Below are 21,501 nucleotides of genomic sequence, written 5' to 3'. Positions count from 1 at the left end.
AATTTTGTCAAATACTTTTTCAGCATCTGTGGAGATGATCATGTGGTTTTTGTCCTTTTTGTTGATGTGGTGATGTTGATGGATTTTCGAATGTTGTACCATCCTTGCATCCCTGGGATGAATCCCACTTGGTCATGGTGTATGATCCTTTTGATATATTTTTGAATTCAGTTTGTTAATATTTTATTGAGTATTTTTGCATCTACATTCATCAGGGATATTGGTCTGTAATTTTCTTTTTTGGTGGGGTCTTTGCCTTGTTTTGGTGATGTTGGCTTCATAGAATGAGTTTGGGAGTATTCCCTCCTCTTCTATTTTTTTGGAAAACTTTAAGGAGAATGGGTATTATGTCTTCCCTGTATGTCTGATAAAATTGCGAGGTAAATCCGTCTGGCCCAGGGGTTTTGTTCTTGGGTAGTTTTTTGATTACCATTTCAATTTCTTTGCTCATAATTGGTTTGTTTAACTTTTGTGTTTCTTCCTTGGTCAGTCTCGGAAGGTTGTATTTTTCTAGGAAGTTGTCCATTTCTTCTAGGTTTTCCAGCTTGTTAGCATATAGGTTTTCATAGTAGTCTTTAATAAATCTTTGTATTTCTGTGGAGTCTGTCATGATTTTTCCATTCTCATTTCTGATTCTGTTGATGTGTGTTGATTCTCTTTTTCTCTTAATAAGTTTGGCTAGAGGCTTATCTATTTTGTTTATTTTCTCAAAGAACCAGCTCTTGCTTTCATTGATTTTTTTCTATTGTTTTATTCTTCTCAATTTTATTTATTTATTCTCTGATCTTTATTATGTCCCTCCTTCTGCTGACTTTAGGCCTCATTTGTTCTTCTTTTTCCAGTTTCGATAATTGTGATGTTAGACTATTCATTTGGGACTGTTCTTCCTTCTTTAAGTGTGCCTGGATCGCTATATACTTTCCTCTTAAGACTGCTTTCGCTGCGTCCCACAGCAGTTGGGGTTTTGTGTTGTTGTTGTCATTTGTTTCCATATATTCCTTGATCTCTATTTTAATTTGTTCATTGATCCATTGATTATTTAGGAGCATGCTGTTAAGCCTCCATGTATTTGTGAGCCTTTTTGCTTTCTTTGTACAATTTATTTCTAGTTTTATACCTTTGTGGTCTGAAAAGTTGGTTGGTAGAATTTCAATCTTTTGGAATTTACTGAGGCTCTTTTTGTGACCTAGTATGTGGTCTATTCTGGAGAATGTTCCATGTGCACTTGAGAAGAATGTATATCCTGTTGCTTCTGGATGTAGAGTTCTATAGATGTCTATTAGGTCCATCTGTTCTAGTGTGTTGTTCAGTGCCTCCGTGTCCTTACTTATTTTCTGTCCAGTGGATCTATCCTTTGGGGTGAGTGGTGTGTTGAAGTCTCCTAAAATGAATGCATTGCATTCTATTTCCCCCTTTAGTTCTGTTAGTATTTGTTTCACATATGCTGGTGCTCCTGTGTTGGGTGCATATATATCTAGAATGGTTATATCCTCTTGTTGGACTGAGCGCTTTATCATTATGTAATGTCCATCTTTATCTCTTGTTACTTTATTTGTTTTGAAGTCTATTTTGTCTGATACTAGTACTGCTACCCCTGCTTTCTTCTTTCTGTTGTTTGCCTGAAATATGTTTTTCCATCCCTTGACTTTTAGTCTGTGCATGTCTTTGGGTTTGAGGTGAGTTTCTTGTAAGCAGCATATAGATGGGTCTTGCTTTTTTATCCATTCTGTTACTCTGTGTCTTTTGATTGGTGCATTCAGTCCATTTACATTTAGGGTGACTATTGAAAGATATGTACTTATTGCCATTGCAGGCTTTGGATTCATGGTTACCAAAGGTTCAAGGTTAGCTTCTTTAGTATCTTTCTGCCTAACTTAGCTCGCTTATTGAGCTGTTATATACACTGTCTGGAGATTCTTTTCTTCTCTCCCTTCTTATTCCTCCTCCTCCATTCTTTATATGTTGGTTGTTTTATTCTGTGCTCTTTCGTGTTTTCCTTTAACTGCTTTTAGTGGGTAGCTGATTTAATTTTTTGCCTTTAGTTAGTATTTGGTTGGTCTGCTTTCTTTGCTGTGATTTTATTTTCTCTGGTGACATCTGTTTAGTCTTAGGAGTGCTCCCATCTAGAATAGTCCCTCTAGAATACCCTGTAGAGGTGGTTTGTGGGAGGCAAATTCCCTCAACTTTTGCTTGTCTGGGAATTGTTTAATCCCTCCTTCATATTTAAATGGTAATCATGCTGGATACAGTATCCTTGGTTCAAGGCCCTTCTGTTTCATTGCATTAAATATATCATGCCATTCTCTTCTGGCCTGTAAGGTTTCTGTTGAGAAGTCTGATGATAGCCTGATGGGTTTTCCTTTATAGGTGACCTTTTTCTCTCTAGCTGCCTTTAAAACTCTGTCCTTGTCCTTGATCTTTGCCATTTTAATTAATATGTGTCCTGGTGTTGTCCTCCTTGGGTCCTTTCTTTTGGGAGTTCTGTGTATTTCTGTGGTCTGTTCGATTATTTCCTCCCCCAGGTTGGGGACATTTTCAGCAATTATTTCTTCAAAGACACTTTCTATCCCTTTTTCTCTCTCTTCTTCTTCTGGTACCCCTGTAATACGGATATTGTTCCTTTTGGATTGGTCACACAGTTCTCTTAATATTGTTTCATTCCTGGAGATCCTTTTATCTCTCTCTGTGTCAGCTTCTATGTGTTCCTGTTCTCTGGTTTCTATTCCATCAATGGCCTCTTGCATCTTATCCATTCTGCTTATAAATCCTTCCAGAATTTATATCACTTCTGTAATCTCCTTCCGGACATCTGTAATCTACCTCCAGATGTCTGTAATCTCCCTGCAGACTTCATCCCTTTGCTCTTGTATATTTCTCTGCATCTCCATCAGCATGTTTATGATTTTTATTTTGAATTCTTTTTCAGGAAGACTGGTTAGGTCTGTCTCCTTCTCAGGTGTTGTCTCTGTAATCTTTGCCTCAAATTTTGCCTTTTCATGGCGATATAGTTTGCAGAGCTGGCATGAGTGACGGCTGGAGGAACGTCCCCTCTTGTTGGTTTGTGGCCCTCCTCTCCTAGGAGAACAGCGACCTCTAGTGGCTTGTTCTGGGCAGCTGCACGCAGACGGGGCTTCTGATTCTTGCCTGGCCACTGTGGAGTTTATCTCCACCGTTGCTGTGGGTGTGGCCTGGCTCGGGCTGCTGCTCCGATATGGTGGAGCCGTGTTGGAGGGGGAACAGCAGAGAGGCTGTTTATCTCCGTGAGGGGCCTCTAAGCTGCCCTGCTATCCAGGAGTTTAGCGTGCCTGGAGTTCCCTGCTGCTGGACTAAGTGTCCCGGGACACTTCCGTCCAGCTGTGGGGTCCCTGTCCCTTTAAGACTTCCAAAAAGCACTCGCTTTTCTTTGTCCCTGGGGTGCCGGCTGCACAGACCCACTCACAGGTCTTACTGTCCTGTTTCCCTAGTATCCAGGACCCCACTCATGCACTGTGTCTGTGCTCTGGTGCACATGGCTAGGGCTGGCTATTTAGCAGTCCTGGGCTCCCTCTCCCTCCCCGCTCCGACTCCTCTCCTCCCGCCCAGAGCTGGGGTGTGGGGCGCTCAGATCCTCCCAGGCCAGGGCTTGTATCTTACCCCCTTCATGAGGCGCTGGGTTCTCGCAGGTGTGGATGTAGTCTGGATGTTGTCCTGTATCTTCTGGTCTCTCTTTTAGGAAGAGCTGTCTTTGTTGTATTTTCAAAAATATATGTGGTTTTGGGAGGAGATTTCCGCTGCTCTACTCACGCCGCCATCTTGGCTCCACGTCTCTTATTGTGGTTTTAATTCGCATTTCTCTGATGATTAGCGATGTGGAGCATCTTTTCATGTGCCTGTTGGCCATCTGAATTTCTTCTTTGGAGAAGTGTCTGTTCAGCTCCTCTGCCCATTTTTTAATTGGATTATTTGCTTTTTGTTTGTTGAGGTGCATGAGCTCTTCATATAATTTGGATGGCAACCCCTTATCAGATATATCATTTATGAACATATTCTCCCATACTGTAAGATGTCTTTTTGTTCTACTGATTGTGTCCTTTGCTGTACAGAAGCTTTTTAGTTTGACATAGTCCCACTTGTTCATTTTGCTTTTGTTTCCCTTGTCCAGGGAGATATGTTCATGAAGAAGTTGCTCATGTTTATGTCCAAGAGATTTTTGCCTATGTTTTTTTCTAAGAGTTTTATGGTTTCATGACTTACATTTAGGTCTTTGATCCATTTTGAGTTCACTTTTGTGTATGGGGTTAAACAATAATCCAGTTTCATTCTCTTAAATGTAGCTGTCCAGTTTTGCCAACACTAGCTGTTGAAGAGTCTGTCATTTCCCCATTGTATACCCATGGCTCCTTTATCATATATTAATTGACCATATATGTTTGGGTTAAAATCTGGATTCTCTATTCTGTTCCACTGGTCTGTGTGTCTGTTCTTGTGCCAGAACCATTTGTCTTGATTATTATGGCTTTGTAGTAGAGCTTGAAGTTAGGAAGCAAGATCCCCTCTGCTTTACTCTTCCTTCTCAGTATTGCTTTGGCTATTCGGGGTCTTTTGTGGTTCCATATGAATTTTAGAACTATTTGTTCCAGTTCGTTGAAGAATGCTGTTGGTATTTTGATAGGGATTGCATTGAATCTATAGATTGCTTTAGGCAGGGTGGCCATTTTGACAATATTAATTTTTCCTACCCAAGAGCATGGGATGAATTTCTACTTGTTAGTGTCCTCTTAAATTTCTCTTAAGAGTCTCTTGTAGTTTTCAGGGTATAGGTCTTTCACTTCCTTGGTTAGGTTTATTCCTAGGTATTTTATTCTTTTTGATGTAATTGTGAATGGAATTGTTTTCCTGATTTCTCTTTCTGCTAGTTCATCATTAGTGTATAAGAATACAACAGAATTCTGTGTATTGATTTTGTATCCTGCAACTTTGCTGAATTCAGATATTAGTTATAGTAGTTTTGGAGTGGATTCTTTAGGGTTTGTTATGTACAATATCATGTCATCTGCAAATAGTGATAGTTTGACTTCTTTCTTACCAATCTGGGTGCTGTTTATTTCTTTGTGTTTTCTGATTGCTGTGGGTAGGACCTCCGGTACTATGTTGAATAGAAGTGGGACAGTGCGCATCCTTGTCTTGTTCCTGATCTTAAAGAAAAAGCTTTCAGCTTCTCACTGTTAAGTATGATGTTGGCTGTGGGTTTGTCATATATGGCCTTTATCATGTTGAGGCACTTGCCCTCTATACCCATTTTGTTGAGAGTTTTTAATCACGAATAGATGTTGAATTTTGTCAAATGCTTTTTCAGCATCTATGGAGATGATCATGTGGTTTTTGTCCTTATTGTTGATGTGGTGGATGATGTTGATGGATTTTTGAATGTTGTACCATCCTTGCATTCCTGATACGAATCCCACTTGATCATGGTGTATGATCCTCTAAATGTATTTTTGAATTTGGATTGCTAATATTTTGTTGAGTATTTTTGCATCTATGTTCATCAGGGATATTGGTCTGTAGTTTCCTTTTTTTGTGATGTCTTTGCCTGGTTTTGGTTCTAGGGTGATGCTGGCTTTATAGAATAAGTTTGGGAGTATTCTCTCCTCTTCTATTTTTTGGAAAACTTTAAGGAGAAATGGGTATTATGTCTTCTCTATTTGTCTGATAAAATTCAGCAGTGAATCCATCTGGCCCGGAAGTTTTGTTCTTGGGTAGGTTTTTGATTACCGATTCAATTTTGTTGCTGGTAATTGGTCTGTTTAGATTTTCTGTTTCTTCCTTGGTCAGTCTTGGAAGGTTGTATTTTTCTAGAAAGTTGTCCATTTCTTCTAGGTTATCCAGTTTGCTAGCATATAGATTTTAATAGTATTCTCTAATAACTCCTTATATTTCTGTTGTGTCCATTGTGATTTTTTTCTTTCTTATTTCTGATTCTGCTTATGTGTGTAGATTCTCATTTTCTCTTAATAAGTCTGGCTATGGGTTTATCTATTTTGTTTATTTTCTCAAAGATCCACCTCTTCATTTCATTAATTTTTTCTATTTTTTATTCTTCTCAATTTTATTTATTTATTCTCTGATCTTTATTATGTCCCTCCTTCTGCTGACTTTGGACCTCATTTGTTCTTCTTTTCCAGTTTCAATAACTGTGACTTTAGACTATTCATTTGGGATTGTTCTTCCTTCTTTAAATAGGCCTGGATTGCTATATACTTTCCTCTTAGACATGCTTTCACCACGTCCCACAGAAGTTGGGGCTTAGTACTCTTGTTGTCATTTGTCTCCATATATTGCTTAATCTCTGTTTTAATTTGGTCATTGATCCATTGATTATTTAGGAGCACGTTGTTAAGCCTCCATGTGTTTGTGAGTCTTTTTGTTTTCTTTGTACAATTTATTTCTAGTTTTATACCTTTGTGATCTGAGAAGTTGGTTGGTAGAATTTCAATCTTTTTTAATTCACTGATGCTCTTTTTGTGGCCTAGTATGGGGTCTATTCTGGAAAATTTTCCATGTGCACTTGAGAAGAATGTGTATCCTTGTGCTTTCGGGTTTAGAGTTCTGTAGATGTCTGTTAGGTCCGTCTGTTCTAACAGTGCCTCTGTGCCCTTACTTATTTTCTGTCTGGTGATCTGTCCTTTGGAGTGAGTAGTGTGTTGAAGTCTCCTAAAATAAATGCATTGCATTCTATTACCTCCTTTAATTCTGTTAATATTTGTTTCAGATATGTAGGTGCTCCTCTGTTGGGTGCATAGGTATTTATAATGGTTATATTCTCTTGTTGAACTGACCCTTTTATCATTATGTAATGTACTTCTCTATCTCCTGTTACTTTCTTTGTTTTGAAGTCTATTTTGTCTGATACAAGTACTGCAACACCTGCTTTTTCTCCCTGTTGTTTGCATAAAATATCTTTTTTCCATCCCTTGACTTTTAGTCTTTGCATGTCTTTGGGTTTGAGGTGAGTCTCTTGTAAGCAGCATATAGATGGGTCTTGCTTTTTCATTCATTCTATTACTCTGTGTCTTTTGATTGGAGCATTCAGTCCATTTACATTTAGGGTGATTATTGAAACATACGAACTTACTGCCATTGCAGGCTTTAGATTTGTGGTCAAAGGTTCAAGGGTAGCTTCCTTACTTTCTAACTGTCTAACTTAACTTACTTATTACACTATTATAAACACATTCTGATAATTCTTTATTTCTCTCCCTTCTTTTTCTTCCTCCTCCACTCTTTATATGTTAGGTGTTTTAGTCTGTACTCTTTTGTGTTTCCCTTGACTGATTTTATGGATAGCTGGTTTTATTTTGCATTTCGTTAGTATTTGGTTGGTCTATTTTCTTTGCTGTGGTTTTAGTTTCTCTGGTAACATCTGTTTAGCCTTAGGAGCACTTCCATATTGAGCAGTCCCTTTATTTATTTATTTTTTTTGTAGATAATTATTTTTTATTGAAGGGTAGTTGACACACAGTATTATATTACATTAGTTTCAGGTGTACAACACAGTGATTCAACATTTATATACATGATAATTCTAGGTACCAGCTATCACCATACCAAGTTGTTACAATATTTTGACTATATTCCTTATGCTATACATTACATCCCAGTTACTTATTTATTTTACAATTGGAAGTGTGTACTTTTTTTGTTGTTGTTGTTGTGAGGGCATCTCTCATATTTATTGATCAAATGGTTGTTAACAACAATAAAATTCTGTATAGAGGAGTCAATGCTCAATGCACAATCATTAATCCACCCCAAGCCTAATTTTCGTCAGTCTCCAATCTTCTGAAGCATAAAGAACAAGTTCTTACACGGAGAACAAATTCTTACATAGTGAATAAGTTACATGGTGAACAGTACAAGGGCAGTCATCACGGAAACTTTTGGTTTTGCTCATGCATTATGAACTATAAACAGTTCAAATATGAATACTCATTTGATTTTTATACTTGATTTATATGTGGATACCACATTTCTCTCTTTATTATTATCATTTTTAATAAAATGCTGAAGTGGTAGGTAGATACAAGATAAAGGTAGAAAACATAGTTTAGTGTTGTAAGAGAGAAAATGTAGATGATGAGGTGTGTGCCTCTAGACTATGTGTTAATCCAAGCTAGACAAGGGCAATAAAACATCTACGTATGCAGAAGATTTCTCTCAGAACAGGAGGGGTGAGGTTCTAAGCCTCACCTCTGTTGATCCCCAATTTCTCACCTGATGGCCCCCCTGCGACTCTGCCTGTCTTAGGTTGTTCCTCCCTTGAGGAATCTTACCCGTCTCTGGCTAACCAGTCATCTTCCGGGGCCATACAGGGAAATGTAAAGTTGGTAAGTGAGAGAGAAGCCTTATTGTTTGAAAAGGTTAGCTTTTTACTTCTTTGCATATTTATGCCCTGTGGCTTCTATGCCCAGTATTTGTCTTGAGGTATCTTTACCACTTGGAAGAATTATGATATTCGGTAAATTTGATATGAGGCATGAATTCTATTTAAGGGTTGTAATTAGGAAGGAAGAAGAAAAGCTATAGAAGTAGCAGGTGGAAGAAAACATGGGAAGATTGATTATTTCTTTGACATATCTTCTTTTTTTTGTGTGTGTGAGGGCATCTCTCATATTTATTGATCAAATGGTTGTTAACAACAATAAAATTCTGTATAGGGGAGTCAATGCTCAATGCACAATCATTAATCCACCCCAAGCCTAATTTTCGTCAGTCTCCAATCTTCTGAAGCATAACGAACAAGTTCTTACATGGAGAACAAATACTTACATAGTGAATAAGTTACATGGTGAACAGTACAAGGGCAGTCATCACAGAAACTTTCGGTTTTGCTCATGCATTATGAACTACAAACAGTCAGTTCAAATTTGAATACTCATTTGATTTTTATACTTGGTTTATATGTGGATACCACATTTCTCCCTTTATTATTATTATTTTTAATAAAATGCTGAAGTGGTAGGTAGATACAAGATAAAGGTAGAAAACGTAGTTTAGTGTTGTAAGAGAGAAAATGTAGATGATGAGGTGTGTGCCTGTAGACTATGTGTTAATCCAAGCTAGACAAGGGAAATAAAACATCCACATATGCATGCAGAAGATTTCTCTCAGAACAGGGGGGGTGAGGTTCTAAGCCTCACCTCTGTTGATCCCCAATTTCTCACCTGATGGCCCCCCTGCAACTGTGCCTGTCTTAGGTTGTTCTTCCCTTGAGGAATCTTGGCTCTGGCTAACCGTCTCTGGCTAACCAGTCATCTTCCAGGGCCATGCAGGGAAATGTAAAGTTGGTAAGTGAGAGAGAAGAAATATTCTTTGAAAAGGTTAGCTTTTTACTTCTTTGCATATTAATGCCCTGCGGCTTCTATGCCCAGCATTTGTCTTGAGGTATCTTTACCACTTGGAAGAATTATGATACTCGGTAAATTTGATATGAGGCACGAATTCTATTTAAGGGTTGTAATTAGGAAGGAAGAAGAAAAGCTATAGAAGTAGCAGGAAGAAGAAAACATGGGAAGATTGATTATTTCTTTGACATATCTTCTTGTAGAGTAACTTCAGCATGTATAGGTTTTAAACTACTAATTAAATTGCCCACACACATTAACATAATAGGAGTATAGTTACATAACCAAAGCATACCTGTAATTACCAGCCATCTCCAGTGAAACCAAGAAAACCAGTTAGGTACCTTAGGCATTTGTGACAAGTTATCGATAATATGATGGATATTGTCCAACTGAACTTGAACAGTCTGAGAGAAATCAGACAAATTAAAACAACCCATTCCTGGGGACTGTTCACATCCCATATGTTCTTTTAACAGTAAATAGTCTGTAGTTGTAAGACTTTGGAGCACTACAATTTGCACTTCTCCTAATTCTTGGTTAACTTCCAACAGTATAGATCCAGTCAAATTTGTTGTTTTACTGTATGCACAGGCCAGCTTAGATATCTCCTTCTTCATTCCCATGGCAAGTCCAGGAGCTGGTGGGATGAGTGCATCTACAGCTGTAGCAGTGCGTGGATCTTTGTTGGGGTTTTTTGATGATCATCTTCTGGCATGAGTCTTCCAGAGAGTGCTGATATTGGAAGTTCTTTTTCATATCGTATCTTAGTTCATTTTCGGGGTAGCCAAATTAGGCTTTGATCCTCTGTATAAACACAGACCCTTTGCCTACACTTTTATATGCCCTTTATACCTTTATGTAGAACTCATTGGAGGTCACCACACAGGAACTGCCTTTTTTTTTTTTTTGGTATCATTAATCTACACTTACATGACGAATATTATGTTTACTAGGCTCTCCCCTATTCCAGGTCCCCCCTATAAACCCCTTTACAGTCACTGTCCATCAGCATAGCAAAATGTTGTAGAATCACTCCTTGCCTTCTCTGTGTTGTACAGCCCTCCCTTTTCTCCTACCCCCCATGCATGCTAATCTTAATACCCCCCTTCTTCTCCCCCGCCTTATCCCTCCCTACCCACCCATCCTCCCCAGTCACTTTCCCTTTGGTACCTGTTAGTCCATTCTTGAGTTCTGTGATTCTGTTGCTGTTTTGTTCCTTCAGTTTTTCCTTTGTTCTTATATTCCACAGATGAGTGAAATCATTTGGTATTTCTCTTTCTCCGCATGGCTTGTTTCACTGGGCATAATACCCTCCAGCTCCATCCATGTTGCTGCAAATGGTAGGATTTGCCCATTTCTTATGGCTGAGTAGTATTCTATTGTGTATATGTACCACATCTTCTTTATCCATTCATCTATCGATGGACATTTAGGTTGCTTCCAATTCTTGGCTATTGTAAATAGTGCTGCGATAAACATAGGGGTGCACTGGTCTTTCTCAAACTTGATTGCTGCATTCTTAGGGTAAATTCCTAGGAGTGCAATTCCTGGGTCAAATGGTAAGTCTGTTTTGAGCATTTTGATGTACCTCCATACTGCTTTCCACAATGGTTGAACTAATTTACATTCCCACAGCAGTGTAGGAGGGTTCCCCTTTCTCCACAGCCTCGCCAACATTTGTTGTTGTTTGTCTTCTGGATGGCAGCTATCCTTACTGGTGTGAGGTGTACCTCATTGTAGTTTTAATTTGCATTTCTCTGATAATTAGTGATGTGGAACATCTTTTCATGTGTCTGTTGGCCATCTGTTTTTCTTTTTTGGAGAACTGTCTGTTCAGTTCCTCTGCCCATTTGTTAATTGGGTTATTTGTTTTTTGTTTGTTGAGGCATGTGAGCTCTTTATATATTCTGGACGTCAAGCCTTTATTGGATGTGTCATTTTCAAATATATTCTCCCATACTGTAGGGTTCCTTTTGTTCTATTGATGGTGTATTTTGCTATACAGAAGCTTTTCAGCTTAATATAGTCCCACTTGTTCATTTTTTTGAGCAGTCCCTTTAAAATCCACTTTAGAGATGGTTTGTGGGAGGTAAATTCCCTCAACTTGTGCTTATCTGGGAATTGTTTAATCCCTCCTTCAAATTTAAATGATAATGATAATCGTGCTGGATACAGTATTCTTGGTTCGAGGCCCTTCTGTTTCATTGCATTAAATATATCATGCCATTCTCTTCTGGCCTGTAAGGTTTCTGCTGAGAATTCTGATGATAGCCTGATGAGCTTTCCTTTGTAGGTGATCTTTTTTCTCTCTCTGGCTGCTTTTAATACTCTGTCCTTGTCTTTGATTTTTACAATTTTAATTATTATATGTCTTGGTGTTGTCCTCCTTGGTTCCCTTGTGTGGGGAGATCTATGGATTTCCATGGTCCAAGAAAGTATTTCCTTCCCCAGCTTGGGGAAGTTTTCAGCAATTATTTCTTCAAAGACACTTTCTATCCCTTTTTCTCTCTTCTTCTTCTTCTGGTACCCCTATAATGTGAATATTGTTCTGTTTGGATTGGTCACACAGTTCTCTTAATATTCTTTCATTCCTAGAGATCCTTTTATCTCTCTCTGCCTCGGCTTCTCTGTATTGCTGTTCTCTGATTTCTATTCCTTTAAGGGTCTCTTGCACCTCATCAAGTCTGCTCATAAATCCTTCCATTGTTTGTTTCATTTCTGTTATCCTCCTCCGGAATTCATCCCTTAGGTCTTGCATATTTCTCTATAGATCCATCAGCATGCTTATGACTTTTATTTTGAATTCTTTTTTAGGAAGATTGGTGATTTCGGTCTCACCAGGCCCTCTCTGGGGTTTGAGGGATTTTGGACTGAACAATGTTCTTTTGCCTTTTCTTGGTGATGGAAGTGATCGCCAGCTAGTGGTGCATGTGTCAGCTGGGAGAACAAAGTCCCTTCCTGCTTGCTGGTCACCTTGCCCATCTCTGCTGCCTGTGCCAGACAACTGCACACAGGGAGCAGCCTCTGGTTGATCCCGTGAGCTACTGTGGGCGGGGTGGTACTCTGGATAACCTAGGGCACTGGCAAGGGTCGCACGCGAGCGCATGTGTTCTCCCTTGAGAATGGTGTCACTTCATCCTTTCAGGACTCCACACTGGTCTCCCCTGCTGTGCTGGCCAACCGTACACAGGGAGCAGCCTCTGGGCTGATCCCCTGAGCTGCTGTGGGTGGGGTGACCCTTGTGATGGCCTGGGGCATTGGTGGTGGTTGCAGGCGATCAGCACATGTTTGCCATGAGAACAGAGCTCCTACATGCTTTCTGGACTGTGTGCCAGCTTCCTCTACCTGTGCTGGTTGGCTGTGCACAGGGGCAGCCTCTGGGTTGATCCCCTGAGCTGCCATGAATGGGGCGGTCCTCAGGATGGCCTCAGGCACTGGTGGTGTTTGTAGGTGATCAGCATGTGTTCGTTGCAAGAACAGAGCTCCTATGTGCTTTCTGGACTCCGTACTGGCTTCCTCTGCCTGTGCTGGTCAGCCATGTGCAGGGGGCAGCCTCCGGGTTAATCCCCTGATCTAAAGTGGGCAGGCGGCCCTCGGGATGGCCTACGGCACTGGTGGGGGTTTCAGGCAAGCAGCGCATGTTTGCTGTGAGAATAAAGCCCCTTTGTGCTTTCCAGACTGCACTGGTCTCCGCTGTCCGGCAGGGGGCAGCCTCTGGGTCTGGCCTGGTTAGCTGCACACTGGGAGAAGCCTCTGTGTGGTTGCTGTGGGTGGGGCTGCTCCCCAGCTGCTCCGCAGAAATGGGGATCAGCTGGTTCACTTGCAGTGCTGGCATGGGGGAGGGGGGGATGAACGGCAGGCTGCCTATCACCATGAGGGACTTTGGTGCTGCATTGCCACCCAGTGGATTAGGGCACCTGAAGTTCTGGTTGTTTAGTAGTCTGTGCTTCCACTCCCTCCCCACTCCGATTCTTTTCATCCCACCAGTGAGCTGGGGTGGGGGGAGTGCTTGGGTCCTGCTGGGTCACGGCTTTGTATGTTATCCTCTTCATGAGATGTTGAGTTCTCATGGATGTAGATGTAACCTGGCTGGTGTACTGTATCTTCTGGTCACTCTTTTAGGAATAGTTGTATTCGCTGTATTTTCAAAGTATATATGGTTTTGGGAGATTTCAGCCACCCTACTCACGCTGCCATCTTGAGAATCCCTGACATCCCTCTGCCTATTTTTTAATCAGATTTTTGTTTTTCTGTTCTTGAGTTGTATGAGTTCTTTACATATTTTGAATATTAATCCCTTACCAGATATATATTTTTCAATATCTTCTCCCATTCAGTAGGCTGCCTTTTCACTTTGTTGATGGTTTTCTTCCCTGTGTAAAAGCTTTTTAGTTGGGTAGAGTCTCATTTGTTTATTTTTGCTTTCGTTGCCCTTGCCTGGTGAGAGAGATGCAAAAAAATATTGCCAAGGCAAATGTCCAAGAGTTTACTGCCTATGCTTTTCCTTAGGAGTTTTATGGTTTCAAGTCTTAAGCCTTCAATCCATTTGAGTTTATTTTTGTATATGGTTTAAGAAAGTGATCCAGCTTCATTCATGTGCACATACTTGTCTAGTTTACCCAACACCATTTATTGAAGAGACTGTCTTCTCCCTTGGATATTCTTGTGTCTGTCATTTTTTTAAAAATTGGATTTTACATATTATCTACTGGAACATTTATTGTTTTTTCTGTCTCCAGCAATATTTTTAAGTAGTCTATGATACTAAAGTTATAATGCCCTCTTCCTAAAATGTAAAATAATGTTTTTTTTCTAACCATCTGGCACTGCTTATTAAGGAGAAGACTTATGGCTTTATTTATTTTGCATCACTAATTTCTTAGAAAATAATTCTACTTTACTTTTCTCTGTTTCAGTTATTATGCTTTGGGTTTATTTTTTTGCCTTTAATTATTGTTGTTGGATGTTGTACTTTAGGCATTGACTTTGGTATTATGGGATTTGAGTAGAGAGAATATCTTGAAGTAACCCTTATTAAGAGTTTTGGGTGTATCTCTTTATAATACACAAATTTCTCTCTGATAATGAAAGTGCAATTACAGTGTATATATTTTTCTGCTACTTTTCTTTCTACTCATATATCATGATTATGTTTCTACATCAATATATATGGATATAACTCATTCTTTCTTTGTTTTTGTACCTTTTCACACATTTTTTCCTACCCCCATCCAACTGCCTCTGGATACCCTTATCAGATCTCTGTATCTATGAGCTTAGGTGGGTTTTTTTTGTTTTAGATTTCACACATAAGTGAGATCATATGGTATTTGTCTTTAACTTACTTCACTCAGTATAATATAATGCCCTCAAGAGGTTTATCCACTTTGTTGCAAATGGCAAGATTTCATTTGTTTTTTGAGCCAAATAATATTCATTGTGTATACACACACACACACATTCCGCACAAATTCTTTATCCATTCATCCATCCATGAACACTTAGATTGTTTCCATATCTTGGCTATTGTAAATAATGTTGCAATGAACATAGGGGTGCATATTCTTTTTGAGTTAGTGTTTTTGTTTTCTTTGGATAAATACCCAGAAGTGGAATTGCTGGATCATATGGTAGTTCTATTTTTGATTATTTTGAGGAACCTTCATACTGTTTTCCATAGTGGCTGAACAAATTCACATTTCCACCAAGAGTGTAGGAGGGTTCCCTTTTCTCTACATCCTTGCCAACACTTGATATTTTTTTTTGATAATAGCCATTTTAATAGGTGTGAGATACCTCACTGTTGTTTTGATTTGCACTTCTCCGATGATTAGCGATACTGAGCACCTTTTCATGTACCTGTTGATCATGAGTATGTCTTCTTTGGAAAAATGTCTATTCAGGTCCTTTGCCCATTTTTTGGTCAGACTGTTTTTTTTTTATATTTGTTGCATGAATTCTTTATATATTTGGATATCAGATATGATCTGCAAATATTTTTTTTCAATCAGAAGTTGTTTTTTCATTTTGTTGATGGTTGCCTTTGCTGTGTAGATGCTTTTTAGTTTTATGTAGTCCCAATTTGTTTATTTTTGCTTTTGTTGCCTTTTTTTTTGGTGTCAAATAAAAAAAAAAAGTCATTGCCAAGCCAATGTCAAGGAGCTTACTGCTTAGTTTTCTTTGGGAGTTTTATGATTTCAGGTCTATGTTCAAGTCTTTAATCCCTTTTTAGTTAGTTTTTGTGTGTGGTATAAGACAACAGTCCAGTTTAATTCTTCTGCATGGAGCTGTCCAGTTTTCCCACAACCATTTATTGAAGAAACTATGTTCTTGGCTCTTTTGTCATCAGTTAATTGATGATATATGTGTGGCTTTATTTGTGGGCTCTTGATTCTGTTCCATTGATCTCTATGTCTGCCCATACCATATTGTTCTGAATACTATAGCTTTTTGTTTAAATTTTTTTATTAAGGTATGATTGATATACACTCTTATGAAGGTTTCACATGAAAAAACAATGTGGTTACTACATTTACCCATATTATCAAGTCCCCACCCACACCCCAATGCACTCACTGTCCATCAGTGCAGCAAGATGCCACAGATCCACTATGTGCCTTCTCTGTGCTACACTGTTCTCCCTGTGACCCCCCCACACCATATGTACTAAACATAATACCCCTCAGTCCCCTTCTCCCTCCCTCCCCACCTGCCCTCCCACACCCCTCCCGTTTGGTAACCACTAGTTCATTCTTGGAGTCTCTGAGTCTGCTGCCATTTTGTTCCTTCAGTTATGCTTCATTGTTATACCCCACAAATGAGGGAAATCATTTGGCATTTGTCTTTCTCTGCCTGGCTTATTTCACTGAGCATAATGTCCTCCAGCTCCATCCATGTTGTTGCAAACTGTAGGATTTGTTTCTGTCTTATGGCCGAATAGTATTCCATTGTGTATATGTACCACATCTTCTTTATCCATTCATCTACTGATGGACACTTAGGTTGTTTCCATATCTTGGCTATTGTAAAAAGTGCTGTGATAAACATAGGCTATTGTAAAAAGTGCTTTTTCAATCTGAGAAGTTGTATTCTTTGGGTAATGAATACTATAGTTTTGAACTAATGTTTGAAATCAGGGAGCCTGATGCCATCTAGCTTTGTTGTTCTTTTTTAAGATTGCTTTGGCTACTCAGGGTCTTCTGCGGTTCCACACAAATTTTAGGATTATTTCTGTGAAAACTGCAATTGGAATTTTCATGGAGATTGCATTGAATCTGTAGATTTCCTTGGGTAAATAGACATTTTAATATGCTCCCAGTCGATGAGCATGGAGTATCTTTCCATTTATTTGTGTCTTCTTCAGTTTCTTTCACCAGCATCTTTTAGTTTTCAATGTATAGGTCTTTCACTCTTTGGTTAAATTTATTCCAATTTTATTCCTTTTGATGAGATTGTAAGTGGAATTTTTTTTCTTAATTTCTCTTTTTGATAGTTCATTATTAGTGTATAGAAATACAATGGATTTTTGTATATTGATTTTGTATCCTGTAACTTTACTGAATTTGTTTATTCTAACAGTTTTTGGTGGAGTATTAAGGGTTTTCTATATGCAATGCCATCTATAAATAGTAACAGTCTTCCTTCTTTTCATTTGGAAGACTTTATTGCCTAATTTCTCTGGATAGGACTCCCAATACTATGTTAAATAAAAGTGGCTAGAGTGGGCATCCTTGCGTTGTTCCCAATCTTAGATGAAAAGCTTTTAGCTTTTCTCCATAGAGTATGATGTTAGCCAAAGGCTTGTCATGTTAGGCCTTTATTATGTTGAGGTATGTTCCCTCTATTCCCACTTCGTTGACAATTTTTATCATAAATGGATGTTGAATTTTGTCAAATGCTTTTTCTGCATCTCTGAACATAACTATGTTTTTTATCCTTCATTTTGTTAATATGGTATATCACATTGATTGATTTTTGGATTCTGATCCATCCTTGCATTTCCTGGGATAAATCTCATTTGATCATGATGTATGATTCTTTTAATGTAGTGTTGAATTTATTTTGCTAATAATTTGTTGAGGATTTTTGTATCTATATTCATCAGGGATATTGCTGTAATTTTTTTGTGTGGCATCCTTGTCTGGTTTTGGTATCAGGATAATGAGTAAAATGAGTTTGGTAGTATTCCCTTCTCTTCTATCTTTGGGCACAGTTTGAGAAAGATTGGAATTATTCTTTAATTGTTTGAATCAGTAATCAAAAAGTTCCCAATAAATGAAAGACTATGACCAGATGGCTTCACTGGTGAATTCTTCTCCTTACTAGTAACTGCTTATTTAGATTCTCTATTTCTTTGTGACTCAGTCTTGGCAAGTTGTATGTCTCCAGGAATTTATCCATTTCTTTTAGGTTGTCCAATTTGGTGGCATATAATTGTTCATAGTAATCTCTCATGATTTTTCGTGTTTCTGCGGTATTAGTTGTAATGTCTTCTCTCTCATTTCTGACTATTTATTTGAGTCTCTTCTCTGTTTTGGTGAGTCTAGCTAAAGGTTTGTCAATTTTGTTTATCTTTTTGGAGAACCAGCTCTTAGTTTTATCCATCTGTCTTTTTAGTCTCTATTTCTCTGTATGATATGTCTCACTTAAGCATATATCATGAGTATCTGTCAGTACATATGCAATTAAAAAAGAATGAGTTATAGTGATAATATATTACAGGTACAACTTATTCAGCCATTCTCCAATAGATAATCAGGTTATATCTCACACTTTTCCTATTTGTAATAAAGTCGCAATAAATGTTTTTGTGAATTTGTGTATTACCAACTGATTATTGCTGATAAAAAAGAGAAACAGCTGTTGCCTTACAGATTTTCTTCTTGAATAGAGTCATTTCACCAAATCCCCTTATTCTTATTTGTTCGAGTCTGTCTGTGAGCAAGAGTAACGCCATCCTGACAAATTTGTCGTGGTGACCACTGACTGACTCACCTCCCCCTCCCCACATCCTTTATGTGCTACTAATAGAGAACATTCCATAGATAAGGTCAATACATCAGTCCCTGCTTTGGCTAAACACAAACATGGCCCCCCTGTACAGAGACCCTTTCTCCTTGTCTATATAAGTTAGCCTCCCTAAACACAAAGCAGTACTGAGATCTAAGCATCCTGCAGTTGCTCAGGACAAGCTTTTGTAGGTAAGTTACACTCAATAAACTTATATACGAGATGGACTTGCCAGCCTCTTTCTTTGGTCTCATAGCACCTCCAGCCTTCTGGGATCGGTCTGCTTATCTATCCCCGAAGTAGAACAATTTACCATTCCCTGGGTATGCAAATAAGATAAAACATGGTTACCTCTGTCTTGTAAGCTTAGGTCACTTATTTCAATTTTATGACATTTTAAAAAAGATTTGAGAACCTCTTCTGCTATTTCTGCCCCCTATTTTGTTTCTAAAATATTCAACCCTTAAAATTTAAAAGATCTACTCATATATTCCTGTAGCTAAATAAGCATTTCACTGAGTGTTAATAAGGATTTAAAGATAATTTCTTTCTCAAGACTCCTGGTTTTCCTCCCTTTCTCTTCAGTAGGCTAATTGCAGCTAGCTCTCTGAAAATTTTGTATTGCTGAAATTTTATTCCTCCAGGATACTGTTTCCATAGTTTTGCAAATTGTTCATTGTTAGTTTAACTTGTTATAAAGTAGCACGCATGATTTTGAAACAGGATTATTTTTTTAATCTTTCAGTTTTTGAAGTTAGCATCAAATATGCTTTTGGAGAGATTGTTTTTTGAAAACAATGAAATGGTATTAAAAAAGTTCTGAAGTATCAAGACAGGGCAGAATAAACTCACTCAATGACTGAATAAACTGAGATGTTCTAATGAATACAGTTGCCATAGATATCATATTATATTAATGTAACCACCCTTCAAAGAATTAGAATACATAAAATAATCTTTCCAATATGATTCCTGAATTACTCTATTTGCATTTCCAAATATATGGAGTTAAAAAGATCTTCTTTATTGCATCATGGTCAGGGACTTCGGTTTGTACAATAATTTGTTGAGATTACTTTATGGACATAGCCAAGTTTTGTAAGTGTTCTCTATCAGCTGAAAAGAATGAAAATACTCCAGTTTTGGGGTATGGCTGGTTAATGGCATTGTCAAAAACTTCTCTATTCTTATGAACTTTTAAAAAAATGTTTCTAAGAGAAATATATTAAAAATATGTGATGGCAGGCTTGTCAAGTTCTTTCTGTAATTCTGTCACTTATATTTTTATATATTTGCACAAAAATGTATTTAGGTTTAAACAGTCTGTATTTTCTTAGTGACTCTAGTCTCATCACTATGTAGAGGCTCTCTGTAGTAATGCTTTCTGTCTTAAAAGTCTATTTTGTTTGAGGTTAGTTACCCCAACTTTTTACAAATTAGTATATATAATTATTTGCACTCTTTTTCTTTCAACCTTTCTGTGTCCTCATATATTAAGACTGTCTCTTGTAAATAGCATATAGCAAGACTTCATTTTGTTATCTAGTCTAACAACCTTTGTCTTTTAAATTGACAAAGTCAATTTGTATTTGGCTTATCAATATAGTTGGATTCACATCTACCAACTTATTTTGAACATTCTGTTTTTCTGCTTTTCTGATTTTTTTTTATCCCTCATCATCCTTGCGTTCTTTTGGATTGATGTTCCCATTCCCTCTCATTTCATTTTCTCCCCATTACTAATATACACTCTAATTATTTTAGAGTCTACCCTAGAAAATTTATCATGTAGATAAAATTTAACATAACAGAACCTTAATATATACTTTGTCTCCAATCACACTCTGACTTCAGTGCTAAAAAACTGTCTAGGATTCTATCTTTTTAAAATTAACTAATGAGACTTTATTGTGATTTATATTCATTCAGTCATTGCTTCAATCTACCACCATGGTGATCACTGTTCATCATTTTTTGTTGTATTTAAGATCTTTCCTTGGGGTTCATTTTCCTTCTTCCCAGAGTACACCCTTTTGAAATTCCTTTTAAGGAGGGTCTACTGGTAGTAAACCCTCTTAGTTTATGTTTGTTTAACATACCTTCAGTTTTGCCTTTAAAACAGGTTTTTTGCTGGATATAAACATATACGTCAACAAATTTTTCTACACTTTGAAGATTTCACTTCAATATCTTTTAGTTACTGTTTCAGATGAAAGACAGCTTTCAGTTTCTTGTTCCTTTGTAGGTAATCTTTTCTCTCTCCTCTTAGTCACTTTTTTGTCTTCAGTGTTCTCAGGTTTGAAGGTATGAAGGGTGTAGGTATAGATTCCTTGTTATTTTTCCTGTTTAGGGTTTCCTAAGCTTCTTGAATCTGAGAATTCAGATCTTTCATCAAATGTACAAAATTCTTTTTTAGTACATCTATAAATATTGCTTATGCTCCATTCTCTTTCTTTTCTCTTGCTAGAATTCCAATTAGCCCTGTGTTGGATGTTCTTAGAATAATCTCTTTTAGTTCTATTACTTTCCACACCTTGTCTCTCTATAGTACATTCTGGATAATTTCTTCACTGCCATCTTTCAGTTCACCAATTCCTTCATCTGTGTCTAATCCATTGAGTTTTCTAATTTCATTTTACTTATTTTTTCATTTCTGTAACTTCTGTTTGGTTCACATCTACCTGTCCAATTTTGATACTTCTTTCATCATCTATTAAAACCTTTTGACATAGTGAACATATTTTATATTCCAGTTGCTAATATCTGTAGCATTTGAGGGAATCTACAGTTTCTGTTGATGCTCATGGTAGCTTGCTTCCCATGTGTTTGATGATTTCTGGTTTTGAGCTCATTTTCCTTGGAATTTTTTCTCTGGGAGTTCTTTGTGGCCTGGATTTAAAGTTCATTCCTCTAAAAGGACATATTTGCTTTTCCCACAGGGAGCACTGGTGACCTGGGACAACTTTTAACTACATTTTCAATTTGGACCTTTCAAAGCCATGTGAATCCTAGCCCTAAATCTGTGTGAGTACAGACATTCAATAAGGAATTATCAAGTGCAGACATTGTTTTTTCTGTTCCACTCATATCCAAGGTTGTGACATTT

General features: G+C 37.8%; 1 protein-coding gene across 3 annotated transcripts in view; it reads right to left on the bottom strand.

Moving 5' to 3' along the window:
* PARVA (parvin alpha) overlaps positions 1-21,501 on the bottom strand; it is a 155,098-nt gene that overhangs the window by 35,069 nt on the left and 98,528 nt on the right. The gene's annotated exons all lie outside the window — the stretch shown is intronic.

This window comes from Manis pentadactyla, chromosome 9, assembly GCF_030020395.1.
Source record: "Manis pentadactyla isolate mManPen7 chromosome 9, mManPen7.hap1, whole genome shotgun sequence".
Classification (NCBI taxonomy): Eukaryota; Metazoa; Chordata; class Mammalia; order Pholidota; family Manidae; genus Manis; species Manis pentadactyla.
This window is presented reverse-complemented; position numbering and strand designations above follow the sequence as displayed.